The sequence below is a fragment of the Pseudophryne corroboree genome, chromosome 5, assembly GCF_028390025.1.
Source record: "Pseudophryne corroboree isolate aPseCor3 chromosome 5, aPseCor3.hap2, whole genome shotgun sequence".
NCBI classification, from domain to species: domain Eukaryota; kingdom Metazoa; phylum Chordata; class Amphibia; order Anura; family Myobatrachidae; genus Pseudophryne; species Pseudophryne corroboree.
The window spans coordinates 93,570,845-93,596,306 of NC_086448.1; the positions used below are offsets into that span (position 1 = coordinate 93,570,845).

At 44.2% G+C, this 25,462-nt stretch overlaps 1 long non-coding RNA gene across 1 annotated transcript in view; it reads right to left on the reverse strand.

Annotated features, from left to right (window-relative positions):
• Positions 1–14,430: 14,430 nt before the first annotated feature.
• LOC134927263 (uncharacterized) overlaps positions 14,431–25,462 on the reverse strand; it is a 191,139-nt gene continuing 180,107 nt past the window's right edge. The window contains exon 7 of the long non-coding RNA XR_010177588.1: positions 14,431–15,606. This is a non-coding gene — a long non-coding RNA (uncharacterized LOC134927263). The remainder of the gene's footprint in view (positions 15,607–25,462) is intronic.

A 25,462-nucleotide genomic window follows, 5' to 3' on the forward strand; every position in this document is an offset into this window, starting at 1 on the left:
CATATACTGTACTAATTCCTGTTCAGATTTGTATTTAAAAGTGAGATCTGTCGTATTGATCTCTCCCAAGATGCACAATAACATATCATCATGGGTTTCAATAAAGTAATATATTTTCTATTGACTGCATATGAATACAGTGACCATATATATTCTATAGCTGGGGATATAGGCGGTCATTCCAGAGCCGGCCCTAACCAATATGATGCCCTAGGCAAGATTTTGGCTGGTGCCCCCTAGCACCACCGCTGGTTCTGCCTCTGACCTTGCACCTCTTTCCCAGCACCATCACCTCTCACCCATAGCAGTCCTTGTACCCCCCTATATTTTAAATAAGAACAGTTCGCACATTTGACGCACAGCCCAAAAAAGGGCATCTTCTTGCTGGGAAGGGGCATGGCCAAACAATAGTAACCCCAATTCCAATTACGCCACACAGTACTGCAACTTTATTCACATTTTATCTTGCGATAGTGTCCATAATTCATATTACATCCCACAGTAGTATCACTTTACCTTATAAACGTTACTCCTCACAGTAGAGCCCCTTATTCACATTACATCACACTGAATTGCTCCTTATTCACATTACACCACACCTTATTGCTCTTTATTCACATTAGACGACACAGTAGTGCCCTTTCTATATGCAACGCCACATAGTAGAGAACCTTATACACATAATGCCACACATTAGTAATGCATTTATACACAATTCCACACAGTAATGCCCCTTACACATATGAGACACATTAATGTCCTTATTAACATCATGCACCTTACACATTATGACAACCTTTATTAATGCCCTTTTACACATAATGTCCCTTACACATATGCCACACATTATTAATGCCCTTATACATATAATGACACACATAGTGCCCCCTTCACATTTGCTGCACATTATTAGTGCCCCTATACACATAATGACACACATACAGTAGTACCCTGTTACACATATGCCGCACATTATTAATGCCCTTATACACATAATGACACACATAGTGGCCCTTTACACATATGTTGCACATTATTAATGCATTTTTTACATGACACACGTAATGCTCCTTACACATATTCTGAACACTACTGCACAACCAACCCACTCACATGCACACAGCACTTACACTAACACTGTGACCTCTGCCTCTGCTTGGATACAGATGTGTCCTCACAAATCTTGCATCAATGCTAACGTCGGGCACCTTTTTTTAATGAAAATGCATCTTATTTGCATTGCTATGTGGCTAGGATGCACAAGCAGCTTCTGCTGATTAAACTGATATGCAGCATGCCAATATACTGTGTGAGACTGTAGCTGTATCTGCATATGAAATGCTACATACAGAATATAGGCATGCCGCATATCATTTTAATCAGCAGAAGCTGATGATGCCCCTAGGCATATCAAATGCCCTAGGCAATTGCCTAGTTTGCCTATGCCTATGGCCGGCTCTGGGTCATTCAGATCTGGTCGCTGCTGTGCGTTTTTACACAGCGGGAGATCAGGTCATAACAGCGCATGCATATGCACCGCAACGCGCACATGCTTCGGACAACAACGGGCATCGCCGGTCAGCGACGGGATGGTGCGAAAAATCAATTCGCACGGGCGTTCACAAGGTGATTGACAGGAGGAAGCCATTTGTGGGTGGTAACGGACGGTTTACTGGGAGTGTTCAGGAAAACGCAGGTGTGCTCAAGCGTTTTCATGGAGGGTGTTTGACGTCAGTGTCGGCCCCGATCAGTCTGATTAAATCGCACTGGAGGAGTAAGTCCTGGGCTGCGCAGAGACTGCACACACTGGATTTTAGCAGCTCGGCGTACACATAGCATCGCACACTTGCACGGCGAAAATACACTCCCCTTGTAGGCGGCGACTGTCTGAACGCAAAAAAACGCAAAAAACGCAGCCCAGTGATCAGATCTGAATGACCCCCACTGCACTAGAACAGTGCCTAATAACATTGGGGGTCATTCCGAGTTGTTCGCTCGTTATTTTTTCCGCAATGGAGCGATTAGTCGCTAATGCGCATGCGCAATGTCCGCAGTGCGACTGCGCCAAGTAAATTTGCTATGCAGTTAGGTATTTTACTCACGGCATTACGAGGTTTTTTCTTCGTTCTGGTGATCGTAATGTGATTGATAGGAAGTGGGTGTTTCTGGGCGGAAACTGGCCGTTTTATGGGTGTGTGTGAAAAAACGCTACCGTTTCTGGGAAAAACGCGGGAGTGGCTGGAGAAACGGAGGAGTGTCTGGGCGAACGCTGGGAGTGTTTGTGACGTCAAACCAGGAACGACAAGCACTGAACTGATCGCACTGGAAGAGTAAGTCTCGAGCTACTCAGAAACTGCACAGAGAAGTCTTTTCGCAATATTGCGAATCTTTCGTTCGCAATTTTGATAAGCTAAGATTCACTCCCAGTAGGCGGCGGCTTAGCGTGTGCAAAGCTGCTAAAAGCAGCTTGCGAGCGAACAACTCGGAATGAGGGCCATTAAGCAGTAAATATAATCATTTTCAGAATACTGGTCAGAAGACCGATGCCCGGATCCTGACAATGCTCGCTATACCGATACCGGGATTCCGTCATGGCTCGCAATACCGATCCCGACTGTCGGCATCCCGATTGTAAGTATGCCGGGGAGGGTTAGGCTGCAGGGAAAAGGGATAGGGTTAGGCGCTTAAGGGTATAGGGTTAGGGTGAGGCTGCGAGGGGGAGGGTTAGGCTGCAGGTAGGGAGGCATAGGCGTATCTATGATGGGTGAAGTGTGTACGATGCACACATGCCCCTGGGTCCAGGAGGGCCCCCACCGCACACTGCATCCATTTATTATACTTACCACTCCGGAGTCCCGCGGCGGTGGCCCTCCAGTGCGGGCATAAATCAAGCAGAAAATGGCTGACGCGGCTATTTCCGTGTGATTTGCGCATACACACTAGAGATGTCCCTGGGAACAAGGCGTGGGCACCATGTTCCCGGAGACCTGCGTATGCACAGTAGACTACTAGCTCTACTTGCTGCCAGAAAGGAGGCGTCCTGCGACGAAGGCTGCATGCGGGTCCCCTCCTCTCTTACGCCCCTGTAGGGTGTTTAGTTTTATTGGAGTAGGGGGGAGGGTTAGCATATGTACCTAAAAGGTGTTGTCTGTTTTCATAATAGTTAAACTTTTTTATGTATTTGTTTATCGATAAATGGGATGGAAATGCATTGTATGGAAATGCATCATAGTACTTACTGTACTTTAAATAATCTACAATATCATTTTAATTTAGGTCTAAGGGAACTTAAACATAAGGCTGTCCTTATTCTAAACAGAAACACAAGTGTCCATAACATTTTTTAAGCTTATTTAAAAAAAAAAACAAATAGTGAATTATTTTGGACTTTTTGATACATAATAACATTTTCACACAGATTTTGCTCTCTATATTTGTATAGTGTTGTAGCTTGTGCGAGACGCCATTTAGCACACGCTGCTGATACTGTATCTGTTCACACTAAATTTATGAGATCCAGTTTGGCAGTTTCAGGGACACCCGAGGTATGCTTAGCTCATCTTTGTTATTTCTGTAATGTCTAAAATGAAAAATGCTACAATAAACCGGGGTGTTTGTGTCTAAGAAGAAGATGAAAAAATATCAGCGCTGGCATTTGTCCTTGTAAACAGTTACATCAAGTAAGTCATTTAGTTCTGTGCCCCAATTAATGTGATAGATCCTCGGACTGCTTTGCTATTACATTTTGTAATGCTAAAAAATATACACGCACTAATTTACTAAGGGGGTCACTCTGACCTGTTCGCACGCAGCGGTTCTTCACTGCTGTGCGAACGGGTCAGAACTGCGCATGCACGGCGGCCGCAATGCGACGCACGTCGCTGCCCGGCAACGGCTGTCGCCAGGCAGCGCCCAGAACAAAGAAGAAAGTGAGCGCTAGCGCGATCGCAAGAAGATTGACAGCAGGGAGGCATTCCGGGGCATCTACTAACCATTTTCCGGACGTGAAAATCCGAACGCAGGCGTGTCCAGGCGTTTGGAGGGTGGATGTCTGACGTCAATCCCGGGACCTTCGTCGCTGGATCCGTCGCAAAGGGTAAGTAAGTCTGACCCTGGACTTGTTTTGCAGGAAGCTTTTTTAGCATAGCAGGGCTGCACAAGTGATCGCACACCTGCTATGCTAAAATACACTTCCCCATAGGCGGCGTCAGGTTGATCACACGAGCAGCAAAAAGTTGCTATGTGCGATCAACTCGGAATGAGGGCCCAAGATGGGAGTTCTATTTAAGATGAGATGTTGCCCATAGCACCCAATCTGATTCCAGGTATTATCTTTTAGAAGGTGCTAGATAAATGAGAAGTAGAATCTGATTGGTTGCTATGGGCAACATCCCATTTTAAATAAAACTCCCATTTTAGTAAATTTACCCCTTAATATAATGATATTTTTTCTCAACTATTCTATCAACTATTTTTTATTACATCAATAATGTAGCTCAAGGACCAGTGTACTCAAAATTATCATTTTCATACATGAAACATAAAAGGTTTAGTCTTCATCATTACTGACCTTAATAAGATCTAATGCATATAAGCAAAGGTGTCAGAAGGCGGGTGCGGGGAGTGTGGCCCGCACACGTGTGTCCCCCTCGGAAGGGGTGACACCAAAGTGCCAGCTCTTCTGTAGTGACTGGAGCCGAGTGCTGCAGTGAGATAATCTCCTGCAGCACTCGGCTCCTGTCACAGATAAGAGCCAGCACTGCACGTTGCCCAGTCTCCAGGGGCAGCCAGCATCTTCGGGGAAGCTGGACATGTCCCCACAGCGAAGGAGAAAAGACCTGCGAGGCCATGCCCCTTTTAAATTAGGCCACACCCCCTTTTCAGATGCCCCGCGGCTCCGGCAGCCTGAGGGATGGGGGGGGGTAATAGTACAGAGTGCGCTCCGGGTGTCAGCACACCTGGTGACGCCTCTGCATATAAGATCAAATATTTAGGGTGGGTACATATTAGAGCGACAACCAATCGTCCCTTCAGCCCAGACCAGTGGAGACTTGGCCATACACACTAGCTGACGTAATGAATGACAGAACAAAATCTTATTTTGCCCTTTATTATGCTGCACAATGCTGTATGCAATATCTTGAAATACTGGCGCCGGAATCCTGACACCCGTCAGAACACAGACGCTTAAATCCCAACCAGGTCAGTTTCCTGATGCCGGAATATGACAGCCGGAATACCAAAGGAAAGTATAGCTGTGAGGGACACAGCTTGGCTGTGGGGGTGAGGGGGTGGGGGTTATAGGTTTAGTCTGGGGGTGGTAGCTGTGGGGAGGAGGGGTTAGGGTTAAGCACCACCGGGTCGGGGGAGGGTGGTAGGTTTATGCACTAAGGGAGGAGGGTTAGGGTTAGGCTGTGGAAAGGGTGGGTAATTAGGGTTAGGTAATAAGGAGGGAGGTTAGGGTTAGGCACTAAGGAGGAATGTTTAGGTGTTGGGGGGTAGGGTGGGAGGTAGAATACTTACCTATACTTACATCACCCCTGCCGGGATCGTGACCATCAAGATACCGGCGTCATTATTGTGATCACATACCGATCCCATATTTATTGCTGTTACGTCATTATATTAAAAAAATCACTATTTGGAGCTCTGACGTTTGTATTTAATTGAACTTAAATAGTTCTTCTACTGTATATTGGGTTTGTAAATATATTTTACATAGTAAATGCAACTTACTAAGTGAAGGTGTTACCCAAAGTAACTAAACAGCTTCTGGTTATCATTTTATAGTATGTACCAGATAAATGATACAGTAGCTACGATCCAATTAGTTGCTATAGGTAACACCTCTACTTGTTTACTTTTCTTTAGTACATTTTAAAAATCTACTTGGGGTATATTTACTAAAGTGTGGGTTTACAAACGTGGAGATGTTGCCCATACCAACAAATCAAATTTTGGCTGTTATCTTAGAAGGTACTAGATAAATGTTGAATCTGATTGGTTGCGATGGGCAACAGTTCCACAATTGAAAAACCACACTTTAGTAAATATACTTCTTAGTGTTTATTGATCACATGGCCTGACACAGAAAGACTTTCTTTTGTATAGGATATTTTGTCAACGTTTTAAAAAGTATGAAACACTGGGGCAGATGTATTAACCTGGAGAAGGCTTAAGGAAGTGATAAACCAGTGATATGTGCAAGGTGATAAACACACCAGCCAATCAGCTCCCATATGTAAATTAACAGTTAGGAGCTGATTGGCTGGTGCATTATCACCTTGCACTTAACACTGCTTTATCACTGGTTTATCACTTCCTTATGCCTTCTCCAGGTTAATACATCTACCCCTATATTTTCTACTAAAAAAATTATGCCAGGATCAGGTGGCACCTAATGACATGATATACCTGACCCCGCCCCCAACAAGAGCTGCTGCATTGCATGTTTCCTCTGGAGGTAAGTGTAAGCGTGAAATATATAACTTGACATGGCATCGATTCCACAAGTGCATGGAAGACCTCTGGAGAGATGTTAGCCCATGCCATCTGGATAGCTTCCCACAACTCCCTGATATTTGTACGTGCAGGCTCTTTAGTGCAAATTGACCTCTCCACCAAGTCCCATATATTCTCAATTAGGTTCATGTCACACCATTCGTCTGATCTGTCCTTGAACCAATTCTGGACAACTTGAGGCCGATGACAGTGCATTATCCTGCTGGAACATTCCATCGTTGTGGGGGTACATGAAGTTCATGAAGGACTGCAAATGGTCACCAAGCACTGCAATGTAGCAGTTACCAGTCAATGCCGTGTTCAGGTAGACCAGCGGGCCCATCTCCCATACCATTATTGAATCACCCCCAGCCTAAATGGTGCCTTGTTGACAACTGGGGTCCAGGGCCTCATAGGGTCTGCGCAACACCCGAACCCTACCATCAACCTGAAACAACTGAAACCTTGACATTTCGGACCACAGAACACATTGCCAGTGCCACTCTTCCAGGTTCTAATTAGTGACATCAGAATCCCAGTTGAAGTACTGTTTCCAGCGTCATAGTATTAACAGGGGCGCTTGGGTTGGTCTTCTACGCCCATATTCCATGGAAGCTAAAGGCTGCTGCAATGACCTGCTGGATATGTGTCTAGTAGCTCCTGCATTGAATGTGGATGTGATTTGAGCCAGTGTTACTGTACTTGTCTGTTACCATGGACAATTCTAGCCAGTTGCCACTGGTCACAATCATTGAGCACCTGTGGTCAGCCACTGTGCTGTTTATGGTGGGTGGTAATGACTTTCATGAAGTATCCCCATTATACATTTAACACTGTAGATCAAGGAAAGTTGAATGTCTGCAAAACTTTGGAAATGGAAAGTGTCATCCGTCGGGCATCCACTATCATACCCCGTTCCAACTCCAATAATTCACAAGACCTTGCCATGAGCAGTTTAGCTCAAACTGACTCATGAGATGTCAGATTACAACTGATGCAGGTTTTGTCATTTCCAAGACATCACAGTACAGAGGCCCCACCTACCATTTCCTTTACATACTGCTATCCCCTGACTATTGGCACTTCAGTGTGTGCGTGTGTGTATATATATTATTATTATGTCTCATCCTACACTTTCAATGGGGGTAATTTTGCACGGTTCTGTGGTGCATTAGCGTACTGTAGAAGCACATAAGCACATTACTGAGCACACTTTGTCCAAGTGCCATCTATAATACTGCATCCCAACTCCAATCTGTCCTGGTCTCCGCAGCTAGGTTTATCTTCCTCTCCTGACGCACCACATCTGCCACTCCCCTTCGACAAAATCTACACTGGCTCCCATTCCCCTACAGAATCCTCTTCAAACTCCTCACCCTCACATACAAGGCCATCTCTAATTCCACTGCTCCCTACATCTCCAACCTCCTCTCCCTTCATACTCCCTCCTGCCCCCTACGGTCGACCAATGACCGTCGCCTCTCCACCGCCCTGGTCACTGCTTCCCATACTTGTGTTCAAGACTATGCCCGTGCTGCACCCCTTCAGTGGAACACACTCCCCTGCTCCATTAGACTCTCCCCGACCTTGCAAAGCTTCAAATGGGCACTAAAAACCACCAATTCATCAAAGCATACCCTCCCGATGCAAAACCCAGTCCTGAGGCCGCGCCTCCACCCTCATGCCGTGAACATCTCAGCTTTGCTTGCATACTGCCATCAGGCTACCTCCCGCTTGCTTGCACCTCTTGTCATCTGTCTGTCGCCCCTCCCCACTAGATTGTTAGCTCTTCAGAGCAGGGCCCTCGTCTCAACACATTTCACTTGCAGCTCTCCCATACTCAACGACCATCCTTACCCTGCTAGTAAAGGCTCATCTCCATCTATGGCCATTAGCCCCTAGTAATACAATGATCACTCCCTCAATACTTACATCTTAGCTGTATTATGTCTTGAGAATGTGTGGTGCTCTGTTAATTGTACTCTATTTCTGTTATTTCTTTACAGACTGTCCCGCTGGGACAGTTGGGTGGTATGATGCTGACAGCTCAGATGACACCTCACTCGTGCATAATTTGTCATGAAGACAGCTATAGCTAGAATATTTTGGGTGTGATACAATTTTCCCAACAATGAGAATGCTGAATGGGGATGGGGTAATTATTTTGTAATTATTTGTACCCTCCCCTGTCCCCTACTCTAAGCCACCTGGGGTGGCTGCTAGAACTAAGAATCGTGGGGTGGTGGTTAGGGCTAAGACACAAGGGGTGGCGGCTAGGGCTAAGACTTGGGGAGTGGCGGCTAGGGCAAACACCCCTCAAGTGCCTAAGCCTAACCCACCCCCCGGGCCCTAAGCCACCCCGATACTTACTTCATGATGTTGTCATTCAGTGTTCCGGTGGTGGGATTGCAAGTGGTGTCGGGATTTCTGCGTCAGTCACATGACTACCGGTATCCCAAATAATTTAGTTAAAGCACAGAGAATAGAAAAATAAGTTTGGTTCGAAAGTCATTGGATGTTTGACCATGAAATGATATTTACATGCAATAATAATTTAGTCTTGGCCTTTGTTGATGGTTGCTGGTGGTTACAAGATGATGATGATGATGATGATGATGATGATGTAAATGGACAGTACTTTGCAGTACATATGGGATAAAAACAAAAATATATAATACAAAAAATATTCTAATGCCATTTATTTTATACATCTATTTTATTTGTGAATTATAAGTACTGTATGTAACATCATGGTATCATGAATGAGTGTTAAAAGACAATTCATATATAGTCAGAAACTGTAACTGGGGCTGTGGCATATACTTTAAGACAAATATAGCAACAAGCATTGAACAACTTCAAAATATATTTTTTTCTCTTTTTATATCCATAACATTTGTACTCTGTTGACTTACATGCTAACCTCCGTGTGCGTTATTATATTTATCCGAATGACACTTCAGATAGCATTACTTTACCTAGTTATAGAGCTAGCTTATTACGAACATTCTGGCTGTCACCTAGATTCTATCCTAGCAGCATCCTGAAAGTGACAGCGAGTAGCGAGAAGACTGTTACAAGAGCACTGATAATATGCATCAAGCTCATTTTCCTGTTGTGCGGCTCTCAGCAGCCTAAACAGTTCTACCTAGATTTATCCGTTCAAATGACATATGACTCATAACAAAGATGCCTGACGCTCTGCACCTTGGGGTATTCTGAAGTGCAGTGTGCAACCCCTACATATACTCTTCATTGTGTGCAGACACACAGAAAGAAAGTGACTTGTCTAAGGTAACAAATAGCAGACATGGATATTGAACCAGCCTTTCCAGCTTCAGACTTACAGTCTGTACTGTGCTCCCTTTTCTTCCAGTCAATAGAACTGACACATACAGTATTACTGCAGTAACTTAATCACTTCAAAGTCAGAAAGTTCAGCTGGTTACAACTTAACTTCCCAAACAGAAAAGAAACAGAGAATGAAATCATTCCTTCAACCTCAGCTGTGATAAAAATGCAAACAATTGTTAAATGATTACATGAAGTGCACTGTTGTAAATGTTATGCTGTAGCTGTGGATGCTGGGTGTGGTATGGATGGTAGACAGTAACTAGGTCGACAATGTCTAGGTTGGCCACTATTGGTCGACAGTAACTAGGTCGACAGGGTCTCTAGGTCGACAGAGTCTCTAGGTCGACATTATTTTTTTATGTTTTTTTGTGTCGTTTTCTTCGTAGAGTGACCGGGAACCCCAATTAGTGCACCGTGTTTGCTCGCCATGCCTCAGGCAAGGTGCCTCGATCCACTACCGCTGCACTCGGCACAGGTTACCGTTCCCAATTGTAATCCACATGGATCGTTAAGTATGAAAAGGTACAAAAAAAGAAAAGAATCGTGAAAAACGCATGTCGACCTTTTGACCTGTCGACCTAGAACATGTCGACTTAGAGACCCTGTCGACCTAGAAACCCGGTCGACCTAGTTACTGTCAAGCAATAGTGGTCGACCTACATAGTGTCGACCTACTTACTGTCGACCTAGAGACCGGATCCCGTGGTTGCTGCGGTAACTGTGGCAATGGAGTGCAGAGGCTTGGGGGTATCCCTGTGTCCCTAATATTTTACATTAGCTTAGTGCTTTGCTAACATATTAAAAAAAACTCAAATATACAAGCAAAATACAATCTGTTACTGAAGAGCACACTGTACTGTAGCTTCTCTCTATTACTGTTAGCCTGTTACTTTATAATGCTACAGGGCTTCCTAGAACCCATACTAAGTAAAAGTTTACAGTTGCAACCATTCTTCCACTCTTAGGGGGCATATCCAACTGCGAGCGCACTTTTAAAGAAAAACCAGAGGCCCTTTTCTGACAGCTGCAAAGGTTTTTCTGAATCAATTTGCCAGTCAGAGAATCAGTTACAGTTCAATAGATCTACAGTAAGAAGGTCTACAATCAATAGGTCGACAGGGACAAAAGGTCGACATGGTCCTTAGGTCGACCTATGAAAGGACGACACTGGAAAAGGTTGACAGGTATAAAAGGTCAACACATGAAAAACTGACGTGGAAAATGGTTGACAGAGAATAGGTCGACATAACATTTTTGCATATTTTTTGGTGTCGTTTTCACCATTTCAGCATGTGGCCCCCCCAATTTGTGCACTGTGTCCCCTCGCCATGCTTTGGTAAGGTTACTATTCCCAGTCATGGATGGTAAAGTATGAAAAAGTGGGAAAATTTTTTTAATTTTGTATAAAAAGTAATGTCAACAATATGTGTGTCGACCATTGGCATGTCGACCATGTGAACTTGTCGAACTTTTCTACCTGTGTCCATAAGCATTGCCATACTTACATAGGTTGACATATTGACCATGTCGGGCATTTGGCCACGTCAACATAATGCATGTCGACCATTTGTTGTCGACCTATTGACTGTCTAACTTGACACTGTAGATCTATAGACCGCATACCCGGAAAATCAGTTGCTGAAATTTCTATATTGCCATGGATATTTTCTTGCAGCTCAAGAACAGGTCTAAAAAAATGGAAAAATCCTTATTTTAAGTTAAAAATGTCAGGGACCCCTTAAGAACTCCTTGGGCCCCCCACCCAACAACTAATTAGGAAATTCGAAGTTTCCAATTAGCTTAATTAGTCCAATAATTACATGTCATTATTGCTTGTTAAAAAAAAGAAATGGCCTGAAATTACCACAAAATAATCTTTTTAATTAACATATGCACCCCAAATTGATTTGCAGTATTTAAATAAAAAAATTATGCTTTTTTTATCATGTTTTTCAAATTTTTTGTGGGTACACGCTGTTCCCCATATTTTTATTTCCCACAGGTTCCAGCTGGAATTAAAAAAAAAAGGGCAACCATTATTTTTTTTAATTGAATAACACGGATATTAGGAGTGTGCATAAATAAATAATTGGAAGTGTAGTCCACTGTAATTTTAACCTAAAAATTTTTAATATGTCCCTTAGATGAAGTTATTATATATATGAGGTATGTTTACCCATTGGGACCGCAGTCTTTGCTTCCTGGAACTAGTCACCACAATAATTGGCTAGATAAGGTCATTTGCACTGAGCCGCATACACACGGTGCGATATAACTACCGTTATATGGACACTATAGTCCATATCGGTAGAAAACAGTTCATATCGCACCATGTGTATACACCTTGTGATGCCGATGCACGGTCCCACTGGGTCGGTATCGCAAAAAAAAAAAACTGTACAAGCAGGTAAATTTTGACTATAAAGTGTACAATCTAGTTTCTAGTATAGTCAACATTGTAAATATTCAAAATTGAACATAGCCAAAATTGCACAGTGTGTACAGTGAATATCAGTGGTTCTTGACTCCGGGGAGTTCAAGGGATATTGCAAAGTCAAAATCAGCCTTTAGACAGAATCGCACCGTGTGCAGGCCCCTTTAGGGTAACTTTGTTGCAGCAGGATGAAGACAACAATGTATGGAGAGCGGGGTGCTACTATTTCCAACTCAAATGCAGGTGCCACGAAGCAGCACCCTCCAGGCCCTGCACTACTACAGGTTGAGTATCCCTTATCCAAAATGCTTGGGACCAGAGGTATTTTGGATATCGGATTTTTCCGTATTTTGGAATAATTGCATTTCATAATGCGATATCATGGTGATGGGACCTAAATCTAAGCACAGAATGCTTTTATGTTACATATACACCTTATACACACAGCCTGAAGGTAGTTTTAGCCAATATTTTTTATAACTTTGTGCATTAAACAAAGTGTGTCTACATTCACACAATTCATTTATGTTTCATATACACCTTATACACACAGCCTGAAGGTCATTTAATACAATATTTTTAATAACTTTGTGTATTAAACAAAGTTTGTGCACATAGAGCCATCAAAAAACAAAGGTTTCATTATATCAGTCTCACTCAAAAAAGTCCGTATTTCGGAATATTTGGATATGGGATACTCAACCTGTACTACTACAGGTTGAGTATCCCATATCCAAAATGCTTGGGACCAAAAGTATTTTGGATATTGGATTTTTCCGTATTTTGGAATAATTGCATACCACAATGAGAAAACATGGCGGTGGGACCCAAGTCTAAGCGCAGAATGCATTTATGTTTCATAAACCCCTTATACACACAGCCTGAAGGTAATTTTAGCCAATATTTTTAATAATTTTGTGCATTAAACAAAGTTTGTGTACATACACACAATTCATTTATGTTTCATATACACCTTATACACACAGCCTGAAGGTCATTAAATACAATAGTTTTTATAACTTTGTGTATTAAACAAAGTTTGTGTACATTGAGCCATCAAAAAACAAAGGTTTCACTATCTCACTCTCACTCAAAAAATTCCGTATTTCGGAATATTCCATATTTCGGAATATTTGGATAGGGGATACTCAACCTGTACTACCAACTCTTATTTACAGCCCTGTGACTTACAATTCTAATACTCTCAGCTACGAAGTGATTCACACTATTGTTCCTCAAAGTTGTATAGTCAGGGCCAACAGTAGTTGTGGCTAACATCTGCCAGTGACAGCTTATGAATGATCGTTTTATTAAGTTTCAGTCCAGAATTTCTCAGCGACTACAAAATATCCCATTAGCATTGGCGTTTCTATAATGGATGCAATGTGTGCAGTACACACTGGCCCTGGGATCAGGGGGCCCCACACCGCACACACTGCACCCACTTTTTTATATACTTACCTTTCCAGAGTCCCGCATTGGAGCTGCAGTCATGGTAAAAGATAACACCTGGTCCTCATCCTTACATCCTTGGCACATGATATACATAGATATATATTCATTATTATTATTATTATTACCTGGGCATGATTATCTATGGGATTGCTGTTCTTCAGCTGAGGCATTGGGAATAAAAGATGAAGGCGAAGTTGCCTCTGTTCACATATCAGAACTGGATATGAGTTTGATGACGGTGAAATAACTGTGGTCAAGCCACACTTCCTGGATGCAAAGTGGAGAAATAACAGGACACGTAGAATAAACAGTCTCATTTGGGCTAAACTTGAAACACTCTGAAAATAGAACAGGCCCTCGTTTCAGCACATTGAAATGTAACACTCATTAGAATGTGTATAAGCATCAGAGATTGCCGTAGGGAACAATGTTCCCTGTGGCTCCTCTATTTTGCCTCCAGTTTAAGTGCAGTTTATCCAAGGTTAATATCCTTCAGTCAAATGCTTATCCAGTTTTACTGATCCCCTAACACCAAAAACCTTTCGTAACTTCTGTATCTCTGTGGTGACTCTACAGCGTTTTTGCAACCTCTTTCTAATTCTCATCTTCTGTTTACTCTTAGTAGGTCCAGAAACACTTTCAGATACGATAATTTTTTTTTTCCTTTTAAATTAAATTATTTCGGTAGGGTTTGATTCAAGTAGATTTTTAATATGCAATTATGCAGATGTGTCTTCATTATACGATTACAAACACACACAGCAGCTAAATTTAATTAATTACAATTCTAGCTGTATGTCAGGATATTAACTACTAACTGTCCGCAGATGTCTACTCTTGACTCATTTGCAATTTAATAATACATAGGCATAATAGAATAAGAACAGATGAGTATAACAGATGGCAAGAGAAGCACAATGAAATATGTGGCTTTAATTCCGTGCAAACATGTTGTAGGGTTATACGTTTTGTGTAAAATAATGAGGTTACTTTGTTTGAACAGCCATTATTTAGTGTTTATAAGAGTACATTAATTAGAATATATGTACCAAAATTTCTAATAGGCTTTAGTTTGTTAAGTACGTCCTAGTTCCTCTGCATTTCTGCTTATATTATTTACATGTAAAGCATAATTTGATTTAAACCAGTAAAACAATGCAGCTGTAGTCTGCAATCGGGGCTATGCATCTGTTTGGAAAAAAAATAACTATACATTTGGTTTACAGTAGACTGAATGTGTTGTGTTTGTTAAAGATTCTGATATGAAAATATGCAAAACTGCATTAGACTCCTCAAAGCATATGAAGATTTTACATTTATCCATCTGGATAAGTCGGCGGCTTTATTTATTTATTTTTCAATAAATTAATTCATGTGAAATGACTTAAATAGGACGCAGGAAAAGATAAACACAAATGAAATGTTAAACTTTTTAAACATCACTTACGGTTATAAATAAACATGAAAGGCTCGGGATGTTTTTAGAAAAGTGGATACAAAAGATAAGGCCCCACATTGTTTGACCGACACAGTGAAGGTGAGACGCATTCTCTGAACTTGAGTGGGGCTGGGGTCACTGTACAGGTAACTGTTATTTTTAAATAAATAGGATACTAGTTTATATCTCTTCGGTCAGACCATTTCCTGTTCTAGAATTAGTTCCAAGGCTTTGTTCTTGAATTTAACATTTTCCTTATCAATACATATAGCTATGGTCGGTCCTTGGGGTTCCAGAATCATCGTATCATGTCTATGCAGATGACACTTCAAATGTAGCTCTCGGCTCCAGGTCTGTCATCTCTAATGGACTGCATTCCTGGCTGCCTTGCAGCGCTCTCCTCTTGTAATCTCGCTGTTTAACACTGATGAATAAAATGAAACTTGTCAGTTTTCCTCCATAATCTGTCCCTTTGCCTGACATACTGTAATACTATTTGAATCTCTACAGATACAGAAGTCCTTGGCTTGGAGGCATCTTACACTTTTAACTCAAAACATCTCTTGCCTTTGTTTCTTTCTCACGCAACACTATACTTTGAATTCAACCCCTAAAGCAGGGGTGGGGAACCTTTTTTCTACCGAGGGCCATTTGGATATTTATAAAATCCTTCGGGGGCCATACAAAAATTCTCAACTTCAAATATTACCCTGCCCCCCAGTAGGTCTGCCCCTTAGAGGCACTGTGTGTGCGCGCCGGAGGCCAATTAAAATGGGACGTGATACACATATGCCCCCAATAGTGCAGTGCCAGATCCACAATTGCCCCCACAGTGCCAGGTATACAAATGCCCCCACAGTGCCAGGTATACAAATGCCCCTCACAGTGCCAGGTATACAAATGCCCCTCACAGTGCCAGGTATACAAATGCCCCTCACAGTGCCAGGTATACAGATGCCCCTCACAGTGCCAGGTATACAGATGCCCCTCACAGTGCCAGGTATACAAATGCCCCTCACAGTGCCAGGTATACAGATGCCCCCCACAGTGCCAGGTATACAGATGCCCCCCACAGTGCCAGGTATACAGATGCCCCCACAGTGCCAGGTATACAGATGCCCCCCACAGTGCCAGGTATACAGATGCCCCCCACAGTGCCAGGTATACAGATGCCCCCACAGTGCCAGGTATACAGATGCCCCCCCCCCCACAGTGCCAGGTATACAAATGCCCCTCACAGTGCCAGGTATACAAATTCCCCTCACAGTGCCAGGTATACAGATGCCCCCCGTCCCCCCGTGCTGCTTACCGCTGCTTCTTTCGGCGGGACACGGAGGAGAGCGCGGCTATGTTGGGCGGCGGCGTGTAGGACTTGAAACCAGCCGCCGGTTCGAGAGCCAATCAGAGCTCGCGGACCGGCAGCCGAGGCTCCTGATTGGCTGCCGGTCCGCGAGCTCTGATTGGTTCACGAACCGGCGGCTGGTTTCTAGTCCTACACGCCGCCGCCGCCATCCGCCGCGCTCTCCTCCTGAGTCCCTGTCCTGACAGCTGAGACACGCTGCCGCCGGACTGAGCGGCGGCGTGTCTCACAGAGAAGCGGGTGGGCCGGAGCAAACGGCTTTGCGGGCCTTATACGGCCCGCGGGCCGGAGGTTCCCCATCCCTGCCCTAAAGAGACTTAAATCTGTGATGAATTCTGTTGCTCAACCTCTCCTTCGCCTCAAGTACTAAGGCTGTCTGTTACTTGGGCTGTCTGTAAAGCACAGGTAAGATTTCAATATCCTAACCTCCACTTTGAAAATGATGTCCTGTTCTTTATCTCAATGATCAGATCTTCTCACCTCCAGGATTTCTCTGTGCTGCATCTATTCTCTGAAACTCTCTCCCACTTATCACCAAGATTCCATGCTTTTAAATGATCCATCTGTTCAAGCACATTTATAATCAGCCATACCACTGAACAAGTATCAAAATCAGAACTTCCCACATCACAATTATAGATGTGTGGTTCGGTTCTCCAGAGATCCAAACCCACATGAAATTTGAGGATCCGAACCAAACCAAAACCTGCTCCAAATCTCTGGAGAAGATCTGAACCGAACAGAGCCCCGGTTCGGTTCTTCCCGCAGTTCGGAGTTTGGATTTTAAATCCAAATTTCAGGTTTTGGATTGTTCTGATAGCAAAAATAACATGTATTTAGCAGTTTTTATAAAAAAAAAATTTTTTAAATCAGTTTCCAAAACCTAAACCAAAACCAGTGAGGGGGTTGAAGCAAAACTAAAACCCTCCGACGAATTTGAACCAAAACCAGCAAAAATGGGCTGCGCACATCTCTGATTCACAATTTAGTTTACAATACAAACACTGCCAGCAAATAATGTCCTCTCAAATGTTATTATGATCACATTTTCCTTAGACTGTTTTGAGTAAGAAACTCCTATTGTCTTAAATACTTTTTTTCATGTATTTGATATTGTCAGGCATTAAGGCCTTTGTATGGTTGATGTGGTCCCAACGAGGACTGCATTAATGATTAATGCCAAGACTTTAGAAAATCCAAGGGTCCAAACATTGAAATGGTAGTATTCCAATAACCAAGAGTCAAGAAGGCCAAAGCAAGGGGACAAGAGTCAGAGCATTTCTCCTCCATGTGAAACACAGGAAACCAGCCAGGAAGGTACCTGATCTAGAGTTCTGGTTCACAGAGACGAGCTTGATAAAATATCAATGTATTATGCACAGGAATCTATCTCTCTATCTCTCTATCTATCTATATCTTTAGATTCAGTATGATATCCTGATGGATGGGATGCCGGCAGTCAGAATACTGTCAGCGGTATCTTGGCCATCAAAATCCCGACAGATCCTCAGAAAGTACCCTAAGCCTCCCTTGCCCTCTATCCTTACCCTCTCTTGTGGATGCCTAACCCTTACCCTCTCCAGTGATACCTAACCCTAATCCTCTCTTTCACGCTGCCTAAACCTCCCCGCTTGGTGTCTAACCCTAGCTTCCCTTTAAAAGTGCCTTACCATCCCTGGTACCTAACCATAAACTTCCCGTTCCTGCACCCTAACCCCCCTTCTAATCCCTAAAGCTAACCTCCCACTCCCCGCAGCAGGGCTTGTGCAGGTCCCACTTTAACAATGATGGGGATTCCGAGCGTCGGTATTTTGACGCCTGGATCCCAACCTCTCTCGGGATTTTGACACCGGTCTCATGCCGTCATTCGGGATTCCAGCATCGGTATCTCCTTATATTATAGCCCAGATCTGTCACTCTGTGTCTGTGTGTCTAACGCTGGGCGTGGCTAGGAACTCTCATTGGGTTAGTGGCAGGTCTATTACACCCAGTCCACAGCTGATTGGGTGAGAAACGCCCTCCCACACGTTACATCCAATGGGAGGCTCTGCCCTTTGGCTGCTGTGTGTTCCCACATCCCAAAGCAGGATTAACAATGGGGCTGATGGAGCTGCAGCTCCAGGTCCACACCCCAAAATAGACCCACTGCATCTGCAGCAACATACCCTCCAACAATCTAAACATAAAATCGCTACAAAATTGAAAAGGGGGTGTGGCCACAGGTAAAGTGGTGTGGCCACGCCCCTTTTCCTATACTTTCAATGGAAGTTTGTAGAGCCATAAATCGGTACAGACCATAAAAAAAGGTACTGTACCTGCCAAAAAGGTGCAGCTGGAGGGTATGCCACTGCATCTGCAGCAAGTCTCTGCGCTGTAGATAAGGGGAAAAAAATCCTTTTACTGCAGCATCCTATGTCCTGCTGCCAGTCCGCCTGCCCCCTCCGGCATCAACAATCCCCACTCCCTAGCCACGGCACAGGTACAACAAAAGCTGCTGCGACCACCGGCATAGATGTGTATGAAAGCGGCGCAGCAGAAGCCTTTCATAGCCCTCCCTGCGCTGCATACTCTGAGCCCCGGAGCCTCCTCTGCGCGTGATGTCACAAAAGTGCCTCCCCGCCACAGCTGCACCCAGATCCCCAGAGGCCCTGACTCCACAACACAGCACCTGGCCTGCCGGCCTGGAAGCCCCGAGGTGGCTAATGTAACGGATAGATTGAGTGATATCGCGGAGGGTAAAGTCTGGACGCTGAATCAATGTAGAAGGTGACAGTGCTGTGCAGTGGGGGTCTTTCTCACCTTTTACATTGATTCAGCGAGTCAGTCAGTTCTGCCAGCCAGTCACTATTGTTAGCGCCGGTGACCCAACGCGCAGCATGACAGGGTAGTAGACGCACTAAATAAACTACAGCTCCCAGCAGCCCTTAGCACTGAAGCATTCCAGCGCTAACGGCTACTGGGAATTGCAATTTATTTAGTGCATCTTCTTTCCTGTAATGCGGCACGTTGGGACACCGGCGCTAACAATAGTGACTGTCTTCTTGGCTGCTGTGCGAGTCTCCGGGTGTGCCACTGCCAAAGGGAGGACAGCAGCTTAGCTGCTTACAGGAGGAGAAGCAGAAGAAGCATTACACACCCCTCCCCCACTTGCAGTACCTCCGGGCCCCATCCGCAGCACCCCCCTCCGGCACCCGCGGTTGCTCCGGATCCCCACACGCTCCTGCCCCTCCCCTACCCTCAGCACCCTCTCCTCCCCCACCCACGGCACCCCCCGCAGCTGCTCCTTCCAAACCCGCGGTGGCTGCAGACCACCAGCTGCGGCACCAACACACCCTCCCCCACCCGCGGCAGCACCGCATCAGCCCCTCCCTCACCCGCAGCACCCCCATAATCGCCCCACCCCTACCTGTGGCACCACCGGACCCCATCCGCGGCACCACCACACCCGGCACTCCCCCAACCACAGCACCTAGAAGGTGATTTATCAGGCTCTGCGTGCGCTGTTCACGTCATTGCAAGGGGCTTCGGCCCATTAACCATCACACACCTTTTGTCCGTGCAATAATTAACCACTCACACAATTATGATTGGAGGTAATACTCCATATAATAGAAATATTGCCTGCCACAAGGGTGTGCAAGGGTTAAGGGGGCGTAGCCCCTTACGACGGTGTGTAGAGCAACCGTAGGGCGTGATGAATCACCTAATATATATATATATATATATATATATAGACTGAAGATAACAATAGGCGGCACTCAGCAGACTTGTAGTTGAAAAAAGTGGTTAGTTTAATCCGACATGTTTCGGGGCTAACCCCATCCTCAGGGCCTAACTCAGTTAGGCCCTGAGGACGGGGTTAGCCCCGAAACATGTCGGATTAAACTAACCACTTTTTTCAACTACAAGTCTGCTGAGTGCCGCCTATTGTTATCTTCAGTCTACATTGGGAGATTTCATTCATCTGCCCTGGGAGGGCACCGCAGCCAGTTAATAATACGAGCAGGGAGTGCCGGGACAGACTGCTTGGATATATATATATATATATATATATTAAATAATGAAATATAAAATAATTATAATAACATCATACAGCCTCTCTTCTCCTATTAATGTAGCTGTTGTTATTGGAAAGGAGCATATATAGATCAGAGTAAGCGTGGCAGATTTAACCACTTAACTGGCATGGTCAAATCACATGCGACCACTCCGATGCACTGTGTCCCCCCCATTTTTGACAAGGAGATCCGTTCTGCAGATATGCATAATATGATATTTAAATAGTTTAAAAAAAAAAACTTTTTAAATTATATTAAATAAAAAAAAATGTTATGACTGGGTTTGAAGTGAAAAATCGTCAGTTAAGTGGTTAATAATGACTCCAAAATAGTCGCCATTTTCATGGATTTTTCTGTGTCAATTTCATTGGGAATTGTAAATTATAATTTTACATATTGTTTAATGTGTTTTACTATTTTGATCTTGCAAGAAATCTGATTTATTAGTAACAGAACTTGGATTAAATTATCAATATAAGCCTATATATCTAGTGCAGCCTCATATGAAGTACAGGAACTTTCATTATACAAATACCTATTCCATTGCAATACGAGTAATAATACCCATGTATAGAATTAAACTAATGTTGGTCTGTTGGAAAATACAGAAATCGATCTACTGAATTATTTCAAGCTGAATGAGTATCGGATTTTATTTTATTGAAGAGAGACATCTTGTGGTTAGGCAGAGGTTGCAACTTGTAAGGGTTCCCAGATACGTGAGAGAAACTGCAATAGAATTCTCTAATGTATTTTACTATTTAAACACAATGAAGATCAATTACCAACTGCAAAAATGCAAAATCACAGTATAAGTGCTCTGTTGCAAAGACTTTCACAAGGAAACATGTATCGCTGGTCCAATGTGGCAGCATCTGCGCAAAAGTGTGGTTGTGGGGATGGTAAAGGTATTCACGGGGCATTACAATAGTATGAAATTCATATACAGATTACTGTAATCATCTTAATGAGAATTAATTACGCTATGAAGTATATTACTCTACAAATTCAGTACTCACTGTATAAATGATCCAACAATGTGTCCTAAAATGTGGTTTCTTTAATAACGTCTATTAGATGACAACAGTAATATATGTAAGCCATACAGTAACTCACTCTAAACACTGCATCCTCCAAGATTAATTTGTTAGGGAGAATCAATCAATGCAGCCTGTAGGGTGGAGTTCTCATAGATTAACTTCTGACCACTTTACCAGATTAAATAACACTAATGCTGAAATCAATCATTCTTATTAAACAGTTCTTAAGTACTTATAAACAAAGTCTTTTTTTTTTTGTCAATAGACAGTTGACTAATTTAGTAAACCAGGTTCTTCAGGTGTGTAGACACTAGGCGATGGGCTCCATGAGTGACATCGCCTAGTGTGTCCCCCTCCCGGCCAAGGCCGCCTGTGGCTGTGCATGCAGCTTTGGATACAGTAACTCCAAATTGAGCTGCATGCATGGCCGACACTGAGGGTAAAAATGAGCGATACACTACATTACAGACCCCTCTATACCCTACACTACATTACTGACCCCTCTATAAACAACACTACATTACTGACCCCTCTATAAACAACACTACATCACTGACCCCTCTATACCCTACACTACATTACAGACCCCTCTATACCCTACACTACATTACTGACCCCTCTATAAACAACACTACATTACTGACTCCTCTATACCCTACACTACATCATTGACACCTCTAAACCCTACACTACATCACTGCTCCCTCTATACCATACACTACATCACTGACCCCTCTATACCCTACACTACATTACTGAACCCTCTGTACCCTACACTACATTAGACCCCCCTGAACCCTGCACTACAGCACTGCTCCCTCTATACCCTACACTATATCACTGAACCCTCTGTACCCTACACTACATTACAGACACCTCTAAACCCTACACTACATCACTGCTCCCTCTATACCTGCACTACATTACTGACCCCTCTATACAGTAGGTTACACAACATAAAACATTGCTGAACTACCACCTCCCCTCCCCACCGACAGCTCCCTCACACACATCCCCCACACAAACAGCTCTCTCACACACACACACTAACAGAACACACACAAATCCCTTCCTCCACACTGTCACACTGTCATATGGGCTCACCATGGTGTTTCAGCAGGGAACAGGCTCTGGCTCGCAGCACTGAAATTCAACAGTCCCAATCTTGCAAGGTATGTTGGTCCATCAGTCTCCAGCCATACTCCCTCCACCCGTTGTGTGATTCATGACGGTTACCTCCAGTGATGCTTTCCTACAATGGGCACAGTTCTGCAGCCAATAGGGCAGTGGTGAGCACAGGCTTTGAGAACGCTGCCTCCAGGGGTCAGGGCATAATCAATTCAATGGGACAGAGGAGGGATTGGGAGGTGCAGGAGTTGAGAAACGTTTTATGCTATAGCAGAAACGGATGCCGTTAGGATTTGAGCTGGGAGCGCACATCTTCTGTCTCCTCCCCTTGCCGCCAATTGGCCAGTTTGTGGGCAGGATGTACCAAAGGATCACGGTACATTCAGCCATTTATCGCATTGATACTAATTGCATATGTACTGACATATGTGATTAGTATCGCAAAGGACAGCTCTCCCGATAAGGTGTCCTTTGCGATTTGCTGCAGCTGCTGAACTCCTGGGTCTATGTCCTGGGATTCCATCTACCCAGGCCAGCGGTGACCATGGGGAATGCTGGCGAGTTTTCCGTGACTGAATCCTCTATACATCGCATTGCCCCATAGGCTTCTACAGGACCTCCGGTGGACGGAGGTAAGTACATACAAAATTTGTCACTTTACTACATCCCCTGCGCTGTAAGTTCAGCTGTGAAAACTGGTGTAACCCTTAGTGTGGCTACACACTTCCAGACTGGAGCATAGAGGGCCCACCAGGGAATGCAGTGGTAGAGGCCCATGGTTAGGGGTATTTATCTGGGCCCCATGATCGATATATATAGTAAATACTGTTAGTGCATGCATGATAATGTACCAGATTAATAACAGCTATGCACTGTAGCTAATATCTATAATGTACAATTCAAGTGCACAGTCTGGAACCAGATTCCTAGAGGAGGAGGTGGGCCCCCAGGCAGTAGGGCCTACCGGTGGTTTCCCCTATTCCCCTGTGGGCCAGTCCAACCCTGACTGTAGGCAGGGACGTCTTTTCGTATGGGCTCAATGGGCTCTTGCCCAAGGGCCCCAGGAGTATAAGGGCCCTAGGCTGATAGCTGAGGGTCCCCTCTTTCCAGGGGTACCAGATTTTTGAAAATTGGCCCAGGGGAACCGGAGATATCCGACTTCAAAGCAGTGGTCCCCATCCAAGCCTGTTAATTGTTCTTCCCAGCCAGATATCTCGGGTTCTGTCTGACTTAGAGTTTTCTGAGGGTGTACTCCAAAAGCTGGGACTCTCCCCTTTTAGTGGACACTGTCAGCTTGTCTCTACTATGCCCAGAACCAGAGATATCAGCCTTCAAGCAGCTGGTCCCTGCCCCAGCTCCACACGCCTGGTATGCAGTTTTATATATTTGTTGGTGGATTGCTCTGGCTCCTGAACTCTGATTCCCAAGTCCCACGTACCTCCTGTAAGGTGTCCCCAGTATCTCCTGAAAGGTGGGACTCTCTCTATTTTTTTTTTTTTTATCCCATTAAAGCTAAGAAATCTATTTCCAGGAACTGGAGATATCTGCAGTAAAGCAAGCTGCCCTGACCCCCGGAAAATGATGAATAGTAAGCCCACTCCACTATCCACCCCTCCCCTGCGTATTAAACACCCCCTACCACCCTGGTAGTCATGTACCAGGGCCCCGTCATTCAGCACAATGTCCCCTTCTACAGTTCAGTGTTCTCTTTCCCGCCCCATTTGTGCACAGTAAAGGAGTAATTAGCAGCATTTATTTCTCCAGGTCCTACATGCTGAGCAGAAGATAGAACACCCCCTACCCCCCCCCCCCCACGGAACATCAAAGATGCCGCTGATAGCACCCCCCCACCCCTACTGCTGATGGGTGGGTAGCGCCCCCTCCCACTACGGGTGCCTCTGGTGAGTGCCATCCTGACCAAGGGGTAGATACTGTATGTCCGCCACTTGGCAAGTAAAATGATAATCAAATGTAGGCCATCATTATGTAACAAGTTGCGGTTAGTAACAAATAATACCTTGCAACAAGTGATAAAGGATATATATATATTTTTTCCAATCCTACTTGTTACTTAATAATGGGTGTACAGTTGACTGTCATTTTACCCCACAAGTGGCCACTGTGAGAAGCGCTACAGATGGAGCCACTCTCAGCTTTGCGCATTGCACATGACTATGGAGAATGCATGATGCGATCGCACCCAAGATTATTTACACTTTGCTGCAAATAGTCGCATGCCGTGATGCGTGCGCACGTGTGTACGTATCGCTGCAAAGCTGAAAATAGCTACATCTGCGTGTTGCTGCATTAAATAAGACTAATCAGTAGCCCCTGCTTCATGGTATACCTGCAACTACCGCAGTGCTCCGTGCATTGCTGTAACACTCGCTACAGCACAATTCTTGGTTCTGCTTAATCAGCAGCTAGATTCAAGAGAAACTAAAGGGGCCTACACACTAGGCGATGTTGGCGATATTATTGACCATCCATATTATTGACCATCCATATTATCGCCAACGATTTAAAGCCTACGCACTGGACGATATTGATGGCCAATTTGGACGATATGAGAGTACAGACATCTATATTGTCCAAATTGACTGGCATGTTTAAACGATGATCGTTCAACGATGAAAGATTGCGGGCACGCGCATCATTCATCGTTGAAGCATCCACACTGAAAGATATGAACGA